At 36.2% G+C, this 21,076-nt stretch overlaps 1 protein-coding gene across 8 annotated transcripts in view; it reads right to left on the bottom strand.

The window, feature by feature from the left end:
• Positions 1-21,076, bottom strand: part of DNM3 (dynamin 3) — a 545,518-nt gene that overhangs the window by 460,772 nt on the left and 63,670 nt on the right. The window lies entirely within an intron of this gene.

Here is a 21,076-nt window from a genome sequence, read left to right as displayed (position 1 = left end):
AAAAAAAGAAAAGAAAAGAAAAAGAAAAAGAAAAAGAAAAAAGAAAGAAAGAACAGATTAAGGCATTTTATGTGATTCTGATTATAAATTTATAAGTCAAGTTCCAATATAATTCTCCTAAATTCCCAACCTTTTAGTGCATAACATGTCTAAAGAATGCTGATCCATCTTATAAAAGAAGCTTTGTAAAATAAAAATGGGGGGGAAGGAGGCTCCTTATATTGAATATTAATCCATGTGTATTATCATAATGACCTCACCAGAATACATCACTCATTCATTTAGCTGGAATTAATAAAAGCTTGCATTTAAATTATATTATATTTTCACTTCACCTGTATTTTCAGAGAATCAGCATTTATAAAAACATGTGATACAGAAATTAATCCTTAAACTTTTGTAACTAAAAAATTCAGTACTCAGTCTAGCTTCAAGGTCAACATAAACCATTATTAGAGGTATTAAAGGCATATTAGATTGTGCCTTCTAAATATCCTGAAATTTTTTTCCCAATTAAAAGTCATACATAAAATGTAGGATTAATTAGATAAATGTTGTATATGTAGAAATTAACAGCAAACACTGAAGTTTGAATTTTGTTTTCATTCCTGATAAGCGGGAGTTTATTCTTAAAAAAGAGTTTTTAAAACTAATAAAGATTGTGTTTTAAATGCATATTAATATACACTAGACCAATAAAACTGCAGCTAAGAAAGTATTTTATTATTATATCTACAATGCCACATAAATCAATACTGATTGTGCATTCATTAACATACCTATAACACAACTTTTAAATGCATTTGGAATGCCTTACAATTTTGAAAGATTCATCATTTTAAAAATAACAAATAAATTGGACTCAATGGCAATGTTTCTCAAAAATGGTTCCAGGACCACCATAAAGTGTTATAACCACAGATGCCTGGGATTCATCCTAAACCTACAGATTCGGCATGCCCAGGGAAGGGGTGTAGTATCGGTACTCTTAACAAGCTCCAAGGGATTCTGATGCTCACCATGGTTTGAGAAACATTGACTTCAAGTCAGGATACATTACTCAACAATTCAGTGGGTGATAATGGCCTGGGTCATACTATGAGTTTTGTAGAAAATTTGGTAGAGCTTCAACACAATGAAATTTCAATGAAAATATCCTATACAAATGATAAAAGTACAGTGAGAATGCTGCAGAACCCAAGCCTTTAGCTCCACTGATCCTTTAGAATACAGTTGCAGAGAAAAAATTAAACAAAATTTCCCCTACTACAAACAATTTATTTTGCAAGTGCTAGAGTAAATTTTAATAGAGGAAATAATACTGAACAGCCTCTTAACTAAATTAAAGCTTTACTGCTTGATTCCAAGGACTAAGTTTCATTTGAAATGTCACTGTGACTCAAATAAATAATGGTGAAATTATAGACTTGTATTGTTCAAAAAAATCCCATCTGAAATAAATAATATTATTTATTCATTAAAAAAAATTCACTGAGCAACTAAGAAGTGCTAGGGTGATGCTGTGGGCATCACCTGGCACTCATTAGACACCAGAAGTTTGAAATCTAATAGGAAGATAAAGACAGGCACAGAGGAGACCATTAAAGAAGGGGATACATAAACTACACTGGAATTCAGAAAAGAGAGATACTCTCCTTTGTAAACATCTAAATGCATATAATTAAAAACTCTTTTAGTACTCTTCAGGAACTATATCAGAATATTTGTTCAAAAAAAAAAAAGAATATTTGTTCATTTTAATGGTTTCAGTAATCATTAAAACTAGTCAGAACAAGAAGAGCATCTACTGTGTCTAAACCAAAAAGGAACAAGTTAACTTGAAAATCAATATAGATAAAGGGAAAACAGAACAAAACTCCACAGCAAACAATGGGAGGGAATCTGTTTGAGCTACTAGGACTTTGAGATTTTAGGATGTAGAGATCGATGCCAAAGAGAAATACTCACATTTTAAATGCCTGAATAATGCCATTTCATGAAATCAATAAAATATTTTCTTAAAAAATAAAAAGAGGTGAAGCGGGAGAAGGAAGAAGGAAGAAAGGTTTAGTTATTTAATACCGTAGTGCTGGTTTCTGTTTCAACTGATGTTTAATACTATATATTTATAATGTAGATTTAGTAACAACCCCTTTGAATATTATTAAAGCAAAACATAATGTATCATTTTAAATAACAAATAATTATCATGCGTTCGGCTAAAAAGTAAGCCCACAGATGCATCTAACACTTTTTTATTAAGCAAACAGACCTTTATGTTAAAAGTAATAAATGGATTCTGGTATACAACTCCCTTCTTACTAACTCATACTTACTGGCCCCCTCTATGGCTATCACCAGTCCTACTTCTAACACATATATTCTTACCAAAAATCAAAAAATCTGGTAATCAAATCCTGCTATTTAGAAGTCTCTCCTGACTTCACAGGAATATCCATGTACAACAAGGCACTAGAGAGAAACGTCTCTCTTCTGAAGAGCCAGTGACTAACCCAGCATCCTGAAGATTCATCTTATTCTGATGATCCAGCAACATGAAAACCATATGCCCAGCATACCGCTGCTGTGCAAACTAAGAGGTGAGCCCTCAGATAAAACCCAGAGAGGCTTGCTTTGAGCCCCAACTCCATCACTGACTGAATAAAATTCTCTCTAAATCTTAGTTTCTTTTGCTACTATACTGAGACAACCCTATGGATCAAATGAAATGCAATATATGGCAACTTTTTAAAAACCCAACCACCATAGAAAAAAGTATTACTATTACTATTGCTATAATAGAGCCACAACATGTTTTCCCTGATATTATAGTATTCTCTCATCTCAAAAATAAATAAAAATAAAATGCCTCTACACACAATATTTCAACATTTGTGAATGGAATTTAAAGATGAGGAGCCACAGACCCCACCTGAACTGTCCCCTTGGTGTTGACCAGCTGCATTTGTTGGGAAAAGCTCAGTTCCTTATATTGGCCTCTAACAGTGAGCCAAAGCCCTGATAGAAATAATCATGAAAAATTCATCAGACACTGCATGCAACCATCCATTTGAATTTTGTTATTTTTTATGCAATAGGTGGTTGGTTCTCCCATATGTACATCTTATAGGAAAACTACCTTGCTAAATTAATGCAGGAAAAAATGACTGTGCCTTTAGTATTACTGTGGATTTAAACGACACATTTCTGTTTATGGTCATGTATATAAAGATATAAAATTTGCATGCCATTTTTCTCCATTTTTTTCTCATTTGCATGAACTTTCAAGGTAAAAAATAAGAAGAGTAATCTGAAGACTCAGCATCATTTAATTAACTTCGTTCTATTGCCGGAGTATCTTATTGATGCATTTATGGTCGTAGTGTACAGATTTTAAGGCAGGAGGAGTACTTCCCTCTCAATGCTACATAGCAGCTACAACTCAAATGCCTTCTTCTTTCTCCGCCCACCTCAATGAATCATTAATCTGCACAGTTCTAACAGCTGGTCTTCAGGCAATAAGTCAATGCTCTTTCTTGGTTTCCTGACTTCTGCACAAAAAGTAGAGAACGATTCCCATCCTATGGTCTAAGAACCATCTTGATAATATTTCTTATTGGCTCTTCCAGAAACTTAGTTAACAAGAAACATTATTATTGGTCTCCTAGGAAATGACTGACCTTTAGATGCCTAAAAAAAGGAGAACACACTTGCTGTATCAACTAAGCTATAAGAAATTTTTCCCTTAGCAACAAATAAGGTAAATACAGAGATATTTTATCTTTTAGATGTAAATGATCATTAACCAGATGATCTGTTCAATAAATAAATGCTTAACATCTGCCCTTGACTGGAGACAAGAGGCATAACTTACACTCTTCAAGAAGTTAATTTCTGTAAATGATTCAAAGATAAGCTTAGTCTTAGAAGAGAATGGCATGCAAATGACAAACATAACTGGCATATGGTTAAGTTCCGCACAAGGTGTAATATTGACATAGATCAGGAATAATGATCTATTCTGCTTGGGGAAACAGCCAGAAACTATTTCAGAGAGACATGAGGTAGGAAGCACTCCAAAAGGGATCAGGATATACAAAGACATGGAAGACCATAGTAACACAGAATATAACGGAACTAAATATTAAAGAAAGGTCAAAATGAGGTAGAAGGGTCTGAAGAAGAAGGCAGGACCAGACCTCAGAGGCATTCACTTGTATTTTTTTTCTTCCTGTAAGAACCAAAAGGCACTAAAGAGTTTTAAGTATTCATATTTGCATTTCAGAAAAATCACTGGGGGAGTGCACAGAGAATGTTGAAAAAAAGAAAGACAAGACAGGGAGACTAGTTACTAGCCAGTCTGGGTCACTGAGGAAGAAGATAATAAAGATTAAGTTCAGAGCAGTATTGGTAGAGATGGAAAAAGACATAAGAGAGTGGAGACTTTTGACAGGACAAAATGATCATTCTGATGTGGAATGAAGTGATACAGAGGAAGTCAGGATAAATCTCACAGTTCTGGATTGGTTAGCTGGCTGAATAGTGGTACCATTAACCAGAACAGGCAATACAGGAAGATTCAGTTATAGCTGTTATTTATATGTGTTTATCATGTGTCAGGCACTATTCTTATTTGATCCTCGGGTAGGTGCTGTTGTTATTCTCAATTCACAGATGAGGAAGCTGAGATACAGAAAGATCACATAATTTTCTCAGAGTCACAAAGCTACTGACAGATCTTAGAGGACTCAAACCTAGACAGCCTAACTCTAGTTTCTATGCTAATGTGACCGTTAGACTATGCTACATTGTAAAGGAAAGGGGGAAGAAGATAAGGGAAAATATTTGGATATATTGATAGATATCTGAAGAATATCCAAATGGAGACAAGTACACAGTTAGACTGACCATTTAGAACTCAGGATAAAAGTCCTGTCTGGAGATAATAATCTGACAGAAATTCATGTAACAGGCAGCTAAATCCAAAAGAATAGATGAGTAGGAATGGAGTGGAATAGAGTAATGAATATGGATTCCGGAAAATACCAATATTTAATGAACACTGAAAGAAATGGAACTAATTGAAAGATTGAGAAGAGGTCTCCAAAGAGGTAAGCCAAATACTATAAGCCAGAGGCATCCCCAAAGGCACACTAGCCTCTTAGTCTTCTCCACCCAGATGTCTCATACTCAAGCTCTACAATTCAACTCATTATCATCCACCCAACATGTTTTTCCTCCTTCATTCCCAATAATAATACACATCAGCAGCATCCATACATGTCAGCCAAACCAAGTACCTGGGAATCATCCATTGCCCATTTTCTTCTGTCTTCATTCTCACAATTGATCACCAAGTCCTGCTGATTCCACCTTCTTAATATCTCTTAAGTGCAAATAGCTCTCTTCTCTATTTCAATCACCACCCAGGCACCAACAACACTCATAGAGACCACTGCAATAATCTCCCAACTAATTTCCCTGCATCCAAATTGAGCATACTCTACTGTAACCTCAGCAGTGACATAAGTCCCATCACATCATTTCCAGACTCTAAATCACTCAGTGACTCTCCATTGTCTTTAGCATGAAATCCAAGTCAAAAACAAAGCAGATAAAAAGTCAGTCTTTCGTGAAAGTCTCCATGTGCACTTTCAGGCTCAGTGCCTTGGCACACTCCATGTTCCCCTCCTGGGATGCCCTCTCCTCACATCTCCCTCTAGCCAACTTCTGCTTGATTCAACACTCACCTCTACATCACCTTCTCTGAGAAGCCCTCCTTGAACTCCCCCATGCATGCCTCTAAGCTCTCAACACACTCGTTACACTGATTTATTTATAGTTTGTGTCCTCACCCCTATGCTCCCCCCAGTACCCCCTTAGTGTCCATGTACTAAATATTTCTAACACTTTCTACCTACTCTGTCAGGAAGATTTCCAGTAGCCCCATATATTCATATCATGGAGGGAAAACATTATCCTATCTAATTCCCCAACTGGTAGATAGATAAATAGCATTTTACATGTACCAAAAGAATAGGCAAGATGACTTTCAATCTACCAATAATTTCTTGAAGTCATTTAAGTTAACATTTTATTATGAATGTTTAAGATCCAACAGTCTACACCAAAGCAAAAAATACAAAATATCAGTTGGGCCAATACTATTGGTTATCTAAAGACACAGAATAGAATTTGAAGGAAACAATTTTTTTAAAACTCCCAGAGCCAATATATATTTTTAAATTATTCCTTAAAAAGAGAAAAGGCCCTCCTAAAAAATTATCTTCAAAGTATAATTTTATGTGCTCCAAAATAATTCCTGCAGGATTACTTCCTCACAGTCCTTTAAAATGATAACCCAACCTAAGAGAGAGAAAAAGAAAGGAAAGAAGAGAGGTAAAGAAGGCAAGACAGAGAACGACAAAGAAACAGACAGATCCTTGCCAAATATTGTCCACCTCCTGCCCCAAGAAGCACTGAGGTCATGTAGTCCGCATGCTAAACACAATGGTGCTGTTAAAATGCCTTTGTACTTCTGTGCCTTATCCTGGAGTTTTGCCAACCATTACAATGCCACTTTAATTGTTGAAAGAAGTAATTATGCCAAAATCCACAGACTTAATTGGATATTTTCCAACTAAGTTTTCTTTTATTCCCTAAATTCTTGGCATAGTAAGAATATTAGCATTTACAGATTTGCAAAAGATCACATGCTTCTGTTATCAGTTACTCTATAATTTTAGGTATTCGATAAATACCACCATCATTTTGTTTGAAAAATATAGCTACAAATCCTTTTGCAGGAAACACTGTTTATATTTTTTTACCAACATCTAAGAAATTTCAAAACAAATTTAACTTTCATTCACAAAACTTGAAATTTCTAAGCAAAATGTTTTCATGAAATCTAACTAATCAATAACTAATGGTTTCCACTGCAACATTCAAAATGCAAAATGCCTGAGTCCAAGATCTGTAAACTGAATGAAGAAGCCAGCTTTAGTTTCAAATACCATGTGTTCTCTCCACCAGGAAACTCTCAGGAACCTAAAGCCTTCATATTTAATCCATTTTATTTGCTTATTCACAAAGCCAGTTTGTTCAAAATTTTAAAGCAGCATATTAATGAGTCCCAGCATACAGGAGTGGCACATAACTCTTGCTCTATTCCAAATCCCAAACTATACCTTGCCCTGGGTAGCTGCCACAGAAATGGATGATAGAAGGTACATCTAAAGATACTACTAGTTGCCTGCCTGATATCCATTTCTGCTTCTCATTAACAGAATCTCAATTTTGTTAAGAATGGCAATGGGCCCAATTTTAATAGATAAATAGACATATATAAATCTATGTTTTCCTGACTCATTTGCAAATGGGACATCCACATAGCTAAGATATAATCAGTAAAATGTAAAGGTTACTAAGTAACATCAACTTTTTTGTTTTTAAGATTTTATTTATTCATTCATGAGAGACACATAGAGAGAGAGAGGGAGAGACATAGGCAGAGGGAAAAGCAGGCTCCCTGTGGGGAGCCCGATGTGGGACTCTATATCCCAGGACTCAAGGATCACGCCCTGAGCTGAAGGCAGACACTCAACCGCTGAGCCACCCAGGTGTCCCAGTAACATCAACTTTAACAGGGCACCTAGGTCACTCAGTTGGTTAAGCAATTGAGTTTTGGATTCGGCTCAGGCCATGATCTCATGGGTTGTGGGATCGGGCCCCACATCTGGCTCCATATTCAGTGGAGTCTGCTTGAGATTCTCTCCCACTGCCCCTCCCCCACCTATGCTTGCTCACTCTCTCTCTCTCTCTCTCTCTCTCTATCTGTCTAAAATAAATAAATAGATCTTTAACAAAAAAGAAATAGTTCCTTTAAAAAGATCTGATTTAGCTGATGTACACCTTTTGCCCTTCCCTCTTTTTCCTCCCTGATGATTATACATGAGAGCAGAGCTACAGAAACCATCTTAAGCCACAAGGCAAACTTGAAGATAAAAGCTATGGACTAAGCATAGCAGAGCAAAAAAAGACAGTCTAGTATAATGATGACATTATGAGTCACTAACCCATCTTTGTATGTACTGCCTAACAAAGAGAGTAAGAAAAAAATAGAGAAATTACATTTTAGAACTATCTCTCAACCTCCTTTTATTTTATTGCCCCCCTGAGGAACCTTGTTAGATATTTTTCTCCATCAAATTTTCCCCATTGTTTGATACCACAGATACACTGTATATCAGTAAATGTACTGTAAATACATCTGTGCTTTATACATGAGAAGAATAAGATTACTTTTGTCCCCCAAGAATTAATATTTGCCCCCTTGGATACAATCTCACTCCCACTAAGAATATGTGCTACAAATCAAAGAAAAGTAAGAGAACTCAGAATGACAAACATTCATCCTGTCAGCCATCCTTTCCTACAAGGTTTCTAGAAAGATATGTGTAGGAAAAAAAAGGTCAGACGGCTTTTACCTCAAACCCTTATCTATTCCCTTCTGAATCCTGGAAACTTGAGGTTGAACTAGTTATGAGCTGAGTTTAAGGCCAGTACCAAAAAACGCTGAAAGGCTTCCTTTGCCCCTTTTCCATGAAGCCCATACACGAATCTCAGACCTTTGTACTTTAACACTACAATGGGTAAGAAAGGCCCAGGTGTGGAAGACCACACCCTGTGAGAAGAAGCTGACCCAAGAGAACACTTATCCAATGACAAGGGACAGGGTTGATGTAGGCAGCCACTTCAACCCTTCCCAGAAGATTGACTCAGAGAAATATGACCCAATTACTGTCCTTGATCCTACTATTTATTGCCAATTCTTGCATAGTCAATACTATCCTCACCTGTTTCCACTTTTCCTAAGATGTTAGAAGAAAAATTAGGTATTTAATTGGAAGTCAAAAAAGTATAGGTCAGTTTCTCCATTAAAACAGAATGAAGAGCCATAGCCATACAGTTTATTTAAAAAGAATGAGAATAAGATATTCTAATTATCAAAGAGGAAAAAAAATTATCAAAGAGGGATTTAAGTGGATCTCTGGATCTAACTCCTCCCTCATAGTCTAGAAGCCTCATCCATTATTCTCCCATGCAAACCTTTTATTCCCAGAACATCTGATTCCCAGGTGATTTCATACTAATTTCATGCCTCTGTGTTGAGTATTTGACAATGGAAGCCTTTCTCCAAGGCATTGCCTTTCTTTACCCATCTCATTCAAAGACAGAATGTTGGTACAGCCTCCTATGGGAAGCATTTCTTGAAATGCCAGTATATTTAAATGTTTCTCCTCTTTATTCCAAGGTTCCATGAATCTCAGTCACATCTCCTCCCTTAGACATGCTCTCTTAGGACAGGAACCTCATTTCTAAAAGGCCAGTGTTTGGCACAGCACCTGGCATGAAGAAGGTGCTCAACAGTGACTTGGTGAGCAAATAAAGTCAGCATTATAGGAATTAAAACTGTTAATTTATTGGAAAGCTAATTCTAGGTATTAATTAGAAAATAAATATGCAAACATTCATAACTAAAGATATACAGGCATCATGTATGTGGTCTATTATTTAATTTTCTTAACCTGAAAAGGGTTGGGTTTTTTGTTTTGTTTTGTTTTGTTTTTGTCTATTTGATTTTTTTTCTATGATTCTATAACATCGACTGGAAATTTTAAAGAGCAAGAGAAAAAGGAAGAAGGAAAAGCACTCACTATCTAATAGATGATATATAGGTACATAGATCTATACATATATATATTTATAACATATGTATCATAAATATTTAATTATTTCTTATCTTAAAAGTTACCCTTGGGGATCTCTGGGTGGCTCGGCAGTTTAGCGCCTGCCTTTGGCCCAGAGTGCGATCCTGGAGTCCCGGGATCGAATCCCGCATCAGGCTCCCAGCATGGAGCCTGCTTCTCCCTCCTCCTGTGTCTCTGCCTCTGTCTCTCTCTCTCTCTGTCTATCATGAATAAATAAATAAATAAATAAATCTTTTTTAAAAAAAGTTACCCTTGAAACTACATTCCCAATGAAAGTTTGGGAAAATATGTTTATTCACTCCAAGTCTTAAAATGTATTAAAAGTAACCAGTGGAAACACAACAGAGTTCAATAAATTTTGCTTATTACTTAATAGATTCAGCTGACCAAAGAAGGCATACTAATGAGTAAACTTAAGAATTACTTTCTCTATACTTCTCTGACTACAGTAATCAGACTATATTACCCAGTTGTATATGTCAAGAATACTATGTAAACTATACATCCACCAACATCAGTAAACTGATAGTGTGTGACTAAGGTGATAATTTTATTTATAGTTCAAACTGTCTGTTGTGCTAAAATGATTGGTGGCTCCCTTCTTCATTTAGAGATAGCATCTCAAAGCACATTTGCTTCAGTTTCAATTTACTTTTTCCTGAGGCCTAATAGCATGTTTTACAAACAAGCACAGAAGCTTTTGAAAATTTAAGAAATCCAAAGAAGAACAGACTATTAGGTTGAAAATAAAACAATCAAGACTAGGGGTGCTTGGGTAGCTCAGTTGGTTAAGGGGCAGACTCTTGATTTCAGCTCAGGTCATGACCTCAGGGTCTTGAGATTGAGCCCCATGTCGACCCTGAGTTGAGCCCTGCCTCAAGGCCCCACAACTGGTTCCACTCTCAGTGTGGAGTTGGCTGGGGAGTCTTTCCTCTTCTTCTGCCCCTCCCCCAACTGGTGTGTACGTGCGCATGCACTCTCTCTCTTTCCCTCTCAAATAAATAAATAAATAAATATCAAGATTGGCAGGATCTACTAATAAATCATGGCTATGAGAGTTTATGATAGTATTTAACATGGGAAACAGAACAGAGAAATATTAATGGAGTAATCAACTCTATTCAAATCTGAATTTTTTCACCTTAACTAGAATTTTATTAGATAAATATATAATATTTATGTCTGTGAAGTGCTTTTAAATACTTCTTTTTCAGTATAGCACAGATTCTAGAATGAAATGCCTGGGTTTGAATTCAGAATCCACTACATTTTGGTTCAGTTTCTTCTGCAAATTGTGGGCCTGTTGAGGGTGGAATAATAGGAATAATATAATCTTTTATCTTCTGGTGGCGTTGTGATATGCCACCCCAAATTTTCTTCAGATTTGAGACATGTAAAAAAATGATGCCTGAAACTTAAACTGTGTGGGGCACCTGGTGGCTCAGTCAGTTAAGCGTCTGCCTTCGGCTCAGGTCATGATCACAGGGTCCTGCTGAGCAGGGAGCCTGCTTCTCCCTCTCTCTCTGCTGCTCCTTCTGCTTGTGCTATCTCATTCACTCTCTCTGACAAATAAATAAAATCTTAAAAAAAAAAAAGAAACTTAAACTGTGTAATGGAATCTGAAGTAGCACCTGGAATCAAACATACTATTTCTGTAGCAAAACAAATGAATATTCACAGTAATATAAATAAAAACTTAGCCTCACATCATTCAGGTCAAGTCTGCTAGTAAATAAGTTGAGGTCAATATAAGTTTTGCAAAATGAGTTACAAAAATAATATTTAATTTTCAGATCATTTTGCAGTCTGAAATTGTAGACAAGAAACTTGAGTACATACTTAGCATATAGTAAGGGGTCAAAAATTTCAGCTGCCATCATCATCACCAACATCATCATCGTTACCACAATTTTTAGAAGCCATAATCATAAGTTATCCTGAAATTTATTTAGTAATTAACTAAACAAATTTGTTTCAGAATGTAACATATCTCCAGAGCAGTAAGTAGTGATTATCTTTTGTCAGCCATAGGCATATGACTTTAGGATAAGCTAGATTTAGTTTTTCATATTGTATCTAAAGTTTTGAGTGATGTAAAAAGGAAAATATATCAAAATAAACACCTATAACTTTAACTTTCTCATCTACTTCCTAGAAAGTCATCAGCTACCCACAGGCTTCATTCTCTAAGACCTCTCACTATTGTTCTATTGCCTTCCATGAGAAAGGTTAATATAAAACATGGAATGAAAGCTTAAACCAACAAAAGAATCAACACACATTCCAACCACAGCATGTTCAATTCAAATACAGAATGAAATGAACCCCCTGGCATCTAGAGTATTCCACAAGCGTGTGGCAAGTGTTATTTCTAGCCACTTAAAAGCACCAGTGAAAAGAGCTCAAATACTTAGAAAAGAAAAGATCTCCATTCCCATGAGGAGAGGCATTTATTAGCACTTAATGGCCTTCTTTCATTGCCTTTCCACTGACGCATCTCTAATTGTTCCGATTATAATTTCAAGTAACAAAACCAATAATGGTAAAAGCCTATAGTTCAGTGTATGCTTTGTGAAAAGAGGTCTTTAACAGCACAAACCAGATATAAAAAATATATGACAACATGGGATCTGGACAGGCAATATCCCAATAAGGAGAAAGGAGGTGGTATCGAAGGAACACTGGTCAAGAAACCATCTTAGGTTTTAGCTGTGACCTCAATAGGCCATTTACTCTACAAGAGACTCAGTTTCTGCATTATTAAAATGTGAGAACTAAACAATTGTCTTCCAGTGCCTCTGCCACTTCCAAAATTCTATGAATCTCTGAATGCTAGATGTTAACCAAGATACAAAAAATCTAATTCCACCAATGGCATTCTAAGCAACCAAAGGCTTCTTGTTTTCACTTTCATAACTAGGGATGTCAGTATCCATTTTAACTCCAGTGAATGCAAGGACGATGTCTAATATAATCCCCACTACCATGCATGGCATATAGCAGGTATTCAAAAATATTAGAGAGAATAAGAAAACGGAGGCAGGCAGTAAAGTAAGAAGGCACAAAGGCACAAAGCCAGGAAGGCAGGATGAAATTGGCTTAATAATTTACTATGGCTACAGCATTGCATGTAAGACAATAATGAAGAAAGACAGTTTGGAATATGGATTTCTTACTTTTAATAAAGATCATTATTAGGGGGTGCCTAGATGGCACAGTCAGTTAAGCATCTGACTCCTGGTTTCAGCTCAGGTTGTGATCTCAGGGTCATGAGAACAAGTGCCACATCAGGCTCCATGCTCAGCACGGAGTCTGGTTAAGACTCTCTCTCCCTCTGCCTCTCCCTTCCCCTCACACACTCTCTCTCTCTCTTTCAAATAAAAAAAAGATCATATTAGAAAATTTCAAATTTAGATAATAAATTATATTAGAGAAGATTACAGATATAATATCTGTTAAATGTTTTCTGTCCTCAGAAATTAAGAGTCTAAAAAAAAACAAGTGCAGGCCTATGTGTTAATTGCTGTAATACTTTAGAATAATAGCATAAATTATGCTTTTTAGTCTTGATTATTTTTCCTCATTCTCAGTATTTAATATTAATAAGGGTAGAAAATGAATACTAATCAATAAAAAATAAAAGGGTAGAAAATGAACACTAATCAATTAAAAATTAAAATTAAAAATTAAAAGTAAAAGTAAAAATAAAAATAATATTTTTTATAAAAATAAAAAACACTGAAGGGTGCCTGGGTAGCACAGTTGGTTAAGCATCTGCCTTAAGCTCAGGTCATGATTTCAGGGTCCTGGGACTGAGCCCTGCATCAGGCTCTCTGCTCAACTGCAAACTGCTTCTCCATCGCCCTCTGTGCTTGCTCTCCCTCTCTCTCACTTTCTGTCATGTTCTCAAATAAATAAATTTTTTAAAAGAAAATATTTTTTAAAAGAAAAATAAAAATTTGAAAAGACATATGCATATATATGATCATTGCAGGATTATTTACATAGAAGCAACCAAAATGTCCATTGATGGAGGAATGAATAAAGAAATGTGTATGATAAAATAGGACTCATCTATAAAAAAGAATGAAGTCTTGCCACTTGCAACAACTTGTACTGACCTTGAAATTATTATGTTAAGTGATTAAGTCAGACAAAAGCAAATGCCACATGATTTCTCTTACATTCTATGTGTAATTTAAAAAACAAAATAAACAAAACAAAACCCAGACTTCATAGATATAGAGAACAGACTGGTGGTTGCTAACGGAGAGGGGGATAGGGTGCTAAAATGAGTGAAGAGAATCAAGAAATAAAAACTTATAAAATAAGTCATAGAGATGTAATGTACAGCATGGGGAATATAGTCAATAATATTATATTATCTTTTTTAAGATTTTATTTATTTATTCATGGGAGACAGAGAGAGAAAGGCAGAGACACAGGCAGAGGGAGAAGCAGGCTCCCTGCAAGGAGCCCGAGCGGGACTTGATCCTGGATCCCATGATCACACCCTGAGCCAAAGGCAGACGTTCAACTGCTGAGCCACCCAGGCATACCAATATTATACTATCTTTGATGATGAATGATAACTAGAGTTATTAAGGCAATCATTTTTCAATGTATATATACAAAGATTGAGTTACTATGTTGTACACTTGAAACTGATATAATATGTCAATTATACTTCAATAAAAAATAAATAAAAATAAAAGGACCACTTTGACTATTAAAAATAAACCATAGGAGTCAAAGACAGAAGCAAAGAAAAGAGGAATGTCTGGGTGGGTCAGTCAGTTAAGCATTCAACTCTTGGTTTTGGCTCAGGTCACGATCTCAGGGTCGTGAGATTAAGCCCCGCATTGGGCTGCACAATCAGCACAGGATCTGCTTGAGATTCTCTCCCTCTTCCTCCCCCTCCCTCCTCTCCCCATCACACCCCCCCCCCCCATCTAAAAGAAATAAATAAAACCTTAAAAAAAAAAAAGGCAGGGAAAACAGGAGATGTTAGACTAACAGAAGCAAAGAATCATGGAAACTTGCACCAGCATCATACTGACGGAAGTGGTGAAAGGTGGTCAGATTTGAGGCATATTCAAAAATACTGAGTCCATCTGGAATTATTTCTCCCTTGAAGCACACATTGTAGGACATTTCTTGTTGTGTCCTGAAAGACTTGGGTTCAAATTCCAGCTCTATCACTCATTAAGTCTATATACCTCGGTTATGGTATTTTGTCTCTCTAAATCTCAGAGTCCAGGTCTGTAAAATAAAAATAGCATCACATACTCTAAAGGGTTGTTGAGAAGATTAAATAACAGGTAAGACCACATAGCAGGACTTCAATAAATGAGAGCTCCTTTTCTCCCTATTACTATAATTATTTTGTTATAGACATATTTAAAATATAAAAGAGGGTACATGGCTCAGTCAGTTAAGCATCTGCCTTCAGCTCAGGTCATGATCCCAGGGTCCTGGGATCAAGCCCCACATCAGGCTCCCTGCTCATTGGAGACCCTACTTCTTCCTTTCTCACTCCATCTGCCTCTCCCACAGCTTGTGCTTGTGCACTCCATCTTTTTCTCTCTGTCTCAAATAAATGAATTAAATCTTCAAAAAAAAGCGTTTTGGTTTTATTTTTACAGAGGGCAATTGAACTACAGCTTACAAGCCTTAGAAATGTTTGAGAAGCTACTTCATTTCTTCAACAAATCTTGGAAAGCTATGATGTTGCAGGCACTGTGAAGAAATTGAACAATCTAGAACAGTCCTTTCCCTCAGAGAGTTCACAGTCTAGCACATTCATTCCTCATTCAACCATCAAATACTGAAATAACACCTTATGTACAAATTGAGGGGGTGGGTCACCTCCTAAAATAAAAACTCTTTACTTCCAAAACAGCCCATTATACTTTCAGTCTTGAGACTCATGATTTTGATTCTTACAATTTACTTGTATCCATGCTGATTTTCCTGTCTGTGCAGTCTCTTTAGTCTTCAATAAAATTAATTTTGTGTATCACAAGTTAATATCAACTCAAAATACCTTCAACACCTATCAAGAAACTGTTTCCTAATAACCACCTCATTATGTTTAAAAGTTCTTCTCCTAATTCAAAATCCTTCTCTAAATCCAGTTCACATTAAGTGAATATTTTATGGCTATTCTCATCCCTACCACATACACCAAAAAATAAAAAAGTAATGCTCAGTTCCATAAAGACAGGTCTCCCTAGCAACCCTGCCTCCATGTATACCAGATTTATCTGCTCAATGCTTTTGCTACTGTGGCTCTCCCAACCTTAAATACCTTCTGTCTCTTTAATAGAAGTCATTTCATTCAACTCTCACAACCAGTCTGTGATTTAAGCAAGGCAAGCATTATCTCTATATTGCAAATTAGGAAGCCAAGAATTATTTTTAGATTCCCTACTCTCTGCTTATTCAAAAAGGAGAACTGATATTTGACATGAATTTTGAATGATGAGTAAGCATTTTCCAGGTGGTTAGACAAGGACAAGGACATTTCCAGATGGATGCATAAAGGCCAGGGAGGTATAAAAAAGAAGTCCATATACATGTATGGAAACATTCATGTATGCACATAAGCTAAGAATTGCTTCACTACATTTAAGATCATAAAACATTATATCTTTTTGTTCCTTAATTCAAAGCAGTTCAGACTTCAAGACCGATATTCATTCACGTCAGTAAGAAATCTAATATCAGACATGTTTTAGGGCTCTTCTCTCACCCTTGATTTGTATCAGACCTTAAAGGTGATGCAATGAAGAAAAATGTAGTCAAGGCCTTTAATCAGTGACCCATGGTAACCCCTACAGGAGATGCTTATTATCTACATTCCTGTGGCCCTGTTGGCTTAGCCCCATTGGTAGTATCCAGTGCTTATCCTCCATGCCACCCTCCCCAGCCTCTGTAGCAAGTTAGTCACAGGGACCTTCACAGTGTACGTCAAAGTCATCTCAGTGGTCAGTCCTCCCTAGTACCCACATAACCATATTCACTTCAGAACCTCCAAGCCACGCTTCAACTAGAGTACCAGCATCAACTATCCATAAAAATGGACTATCTCTGATTTCTTCTCCCTGGAAGTTTCTCTTTTCTCTGGGAGAAATCAGCCAATCTTCTAAAGACAACCATCTTTCATCTTTTCAACAATAATGGAGTTTAGTTCTCTCAAAGACTTTAGAAATAGGATGGTCCTAAAAGCTCCGTACCATGGATTCTAAGACCATCAAAAATGTATTTACCTTCCTTGGGAATTAAGGAGGATTTCATCTTTAGGAATGGAGTAGAGAGTCACCCATTCCCAAGAACAAAACATATGCTTCTTTTAATGACGCAGAACGAACAATAGTATTGTGTTTTCCTATCTTGCTATAGTAACTTCTTGATAAATTGTCCTGTTACATATCTAACAAATGTTAAGTCTTTCTTCTCCAATTAGATCATAGGCATCCAGTATAATTGTCACAGTATGAGCCCATATATATTCTGCATATATTTTAGCCAAGTATTATAGAAGCCCATATTTTTAACATATCACAAACCAAACTGTCCTTAAAGTATAGCAAGGTGCAACAGATATAACAAAGCTTATAGAATAGATATAAGGATTATCTCTTTAGCCTAGCACTAAAAGGCATTGTATTAGTTCTCAGTAAAAATCAAGTCTGCATCGGGGTGACTGGGTGGCTCAGCTGGTTCACTGCCTTCAGCTCAGGTCGTGATCTCAAGGTCCTAGGATTGAGCCCAGCATGGGCTCCCTGCTCGGTGGAGAGCCTGCTTGTCCCTTTCTCACTGCTGTTCCCCCTACTTGTGCACTCTCTTTCTCTCTCTGTCTCTCTCTCTCTCTCTCAAATAAATAAAACCTTTAAAAAATTAAGTCTGTGTCTCTGGTCAATAAAATATTTTTCACAATTATCCTACCAAGCACCAGTTGGTTATAATAAATGCGGGACCTGTGACTGGTGTCCAGTGAAGAATGAATTCTAGCTCTGAGATTATTTTTCCCATAGTAGAACATTTAAAACATAGAACACTTAAAACAGTTTAAAACAAAAGTAAAAACTTTAGAACATTTAAAGTCTATGTAGAATTTCCAGCTATTACCTCTTTTCAACTTCCTTAAACTCCCTTTTCTAACAGTAAGTTACATGTCTACAAATTAAAATTTCAAGTTCCAAGATCAGTTAAAATCCCCAACCAAAATGTCTTCTTCAATTAATTCCCATATCAACAAAGTGCTGCAATGAGAAGACAGTGGATTACAAGGAAGAAAAAGTCCAATCCTGACACTAGCTCTAGGGCCTTAAATAACCTCCTGAACCCCTTTCACCTGTTCTCTCATTTGTAAAATAGCGATAGTATGCTGACCTTCCTCCAGCATAGTTATGTCATATTTTATTAAATAAGACAGTGCCTGGGAAAGCTCTCTAAAAATTGCAGCATTTAAAAAAAAAAGCAAGGCAGTATTGTCAATATCCATCTGGGAGCATAAGCTTAACAAAAAAAGTTACCTCCAAAAAAATGAAAATCAGAAAGCACCAAATACAAAGGAAAAATAAACAAGAAAGTGATTTTTAAGTTACAGTATTTTCTACTGTCCATTCTGTGACATCAGACTATATACATAAGACATTCCTTAAAAATTAGTCACATTATACATCTCGTTTTGCTCACTGAGAACTTCTCTTTATGGTATTACTCGATTTTCATCCCAGTCCAACCCTTTTAAAAAGTTTTCTGAACATAAGTGTTGTAGAAAATTTTCACCCAGAACACAAAAAAGTACAAGTAGCTTTTTACTATGCCCAGTCCCTGACAGACACCTGACAACCTTGTTGATAAAATAATACGAGATTTAAGTCTTTGATCAGTTTTTAAAAAATAATTTATCCTTTTTAACAAAGATTATCACTCTTGAACACATTTCTACAGAGTCAACAACATTCCAGGTCATTACTTTGATTTTAAGCCATTGTCCAGATTTTAGATTCTTGCCTGTAAAAGACAAAAGCATTTCTCACGTCAGGAATTTTGGATCTTAGAAGGTTTCAAGGTTTGTCCTTCCGAAATGTCAACAGGGCTACCACAATTCAATAATGAGCATTTTTACTTTCAATTTACCATAGTCTGATCTTGTTCCTTGGCAATTCTTTAAGGATAATTACAAGACTTGTTTCTTTTATGTGGTAAAAGAAATACACTGAACCTTTCATATTTTATTTTTGATCATTTCCATTATAGATTACCATTTCAATTAAAGCTATTAAATATCACAGAATAAAAAAAGAGGAATATTTGTACTCCAAAGCTGATAAAATTAATGTATTCTCCAGGGTCTAAAGACAGTCTGGGATAGGGCTGTTTTAATCTTTAAAAAATCCTGACTATTTATTAACCTTTTTATGATCCCACAAGGCAATAAAGATTTAAAACGCTTTAAAATGTGCCATGGAAATATAAATGTGAGCTGACAATACAAAGCTTCATCTAGCACCAGGCTTTCTAGAACAACCACACATCACAGCTCTGACTCTTAGCAACTTCTATAAGCACTAATTCTGGGCCATCCTTCAAATAGGTAAAAACAGAGTGAGATACCTTTTGGAAAAGGCCCCAGCTACTACTATAATTGCCAAAATTCTATTTTAATGGAAAACTATGAAACATATTTAATATATAAAATAGTTAATATCTTCTTGTTGGTATTCTTAACACACAGTATTCCAAGTATTTAAACATCTCTTGATAAAGTCTTCATTTAAAACACTAATTACTATATTATGCTAAAACACAGTGATATCACAGTGGATATTACAAAGGCCTAAAAACCCTGCACAAATTGAGAGGTTTTTTTTAATGATTATTATTGTGTTCTTAGGAGGCATTTTACAATGTGCCTTTTAAATAGTGCAGACTATTCTAAATGGGGCTTTAACTCTGTCTCCGTGTGTTTGTAGTATTATCCTGTTTCTAAGTCTTTACTTTTTTCTATTTTGCTATCAGAACATTGGGTGCTACTTCTCCCTACCACCAATGTGCCTGCTTTTAACATGCCACTCCTTCCCTGCTAGTTCTGCTTGGTAGTGGGCATCAAGGTCAGATAACCCAATGTAGGAGAACTGCCAGGAAGCAGGCGTGTTCTGGGCACAGTCAGCCTTGTTCACCTAAGGGTACCCAGAGGGGCTTTGCTGTATTATCTTGGCTACTCACAGCCTATTTAATTTACCTCTTGTCTCCCATGGTTGTCTTTTAGCAGGGTTATATGGAAAATTAAGGATGTGATATACTCTCTACAGCATAATACACCATATTGTTGAACTGTCAAAATTACAAAACTGAAGACAAAAGCATTTTTGAATTTCTGCATTCTGGCCAGGTGAGGTGAGACTACAATAATGCCACCTCTTATACACACTGGACTCTATACATTTCAAAGCAGTGACAATATACGTATACCATTGACTTCAGTTCTCTTGACAGGAAAGAAGCGAGGTACAATGGCTCTTACTACCTACCTGTTACAAGTGGAGAAAGAGACAAGGAGGGATTAAGGGATGCATGTGTTGTTGCAGGAGTTCACAAGGGACAGAATTGAGGCTACAGCTTGATATTCTGATATCCTGTCCTGAGCTTTTTCTAAAGAAAGAACTGCGTCCCAAAGAAGTTAGTTGTCTTACACATCGAGTTCTCTCTCCAGGGATCTGTACCACTTTCAAAGATCACATCACTAATACATAAAGAGGAATATGTCAAGAAATTTTATTCTCTACTTATTATAAAGGTTAATCAGTTTACATTAGGAAAAAAATATTTGTTTAGATCATAGGTTAAGCTACAGAGACAAAGGAAGTTGGGGTGAGGGGGAAAACTTAAAGGCTCAGATCTTATACTTTTGAGGGCAAAATAGAAAAAAACGAAGACTTCGAAACAGGATAACACTACAAACACACAGCGACAGAGTTAAAGCCCCGTTTAGAATAGTCTTCATGTTAGTAGATAAGCATATAACAACATCACTCTGATATCTTTGAAAGATCTTGGTACAGTTATGAATTTGTGCTCAAAACCTCCTTTCTTCTTTCCTGCTCTGAGTCATCCTTGCAACCAGACTCTCTCCCACATTTTCAACCTCCCCTCTCAAGTGGTTCTTGTAAGAGTATTCCAGGAGACACCTAGGTGGCTCAGTCAGTTAATCAGCTGCCTTCAGCTCAGGTCATGATCCCAGAGTCCTGGGATAGAGGTTTTTCCCACTCTACCCACCCCCGCCCACCCTC

This window comes from Vulpes lagopus, chromosome 1 (genome assembly GCF_018345385.1).
Source record: "Vulpes lagopus strain Blue_001 chromosome 1, ASM1834538v1, whole genome shotgun sequence".
NCBI lineage: Eukaryota > Metazoa > Chordata > Mammalia > Carnivora > Canidae > Vulpes > Vulpes lagopus.
Note: the sequence above shows the minus strand (reverse complement) of the source record. Positions and strands in the feature narration are given on the sequence as shown.